Consider the following 279-nt stretch of genomic DNA (forward strand, 5'->3'; position numbering starts at 1 on the left):
GGGTGTGTGTGTGTGTGTGTGTGTGTGTGTGTGTGTGTGTGTGTGTGTGTGTGTAAGAGAGAGGATCGCCTTGTCTTGTTAGGAGTCTGGGGAAAGAGAAAGAGATTGTGACTGAGAGAAAGCGAATGAATATGAATGAGTGACAATCTGGGAAGCCCCTGGGGATTTGCGTCCGTGGTGCTCAGGGCAATTTCAGGGTCGCAGGCCTTGGGGTTTTCCCTTTGGGTGTGAAGAGTGGGTTGGAAACCTCTACTAAACAGGGAGCTAGGTTTAACCAAG

The sequence above is a fragment of the Microtus ochrogaster genome, linkage group LG5 (genome assembly GCF_000317375.1).
Source record: "Microtus ochrogaster isolate Prairie Vole_2 linkage group LG5, MicOch1.0, whole genome shotgun sequence".
In the NCBI taxonomy this organism is placed as follows: Eukaryota; Metazoa; Chordata; class Mammalia; order Rodentia; family Cricetidae; genus Microtus; species Microtus ochrogaster.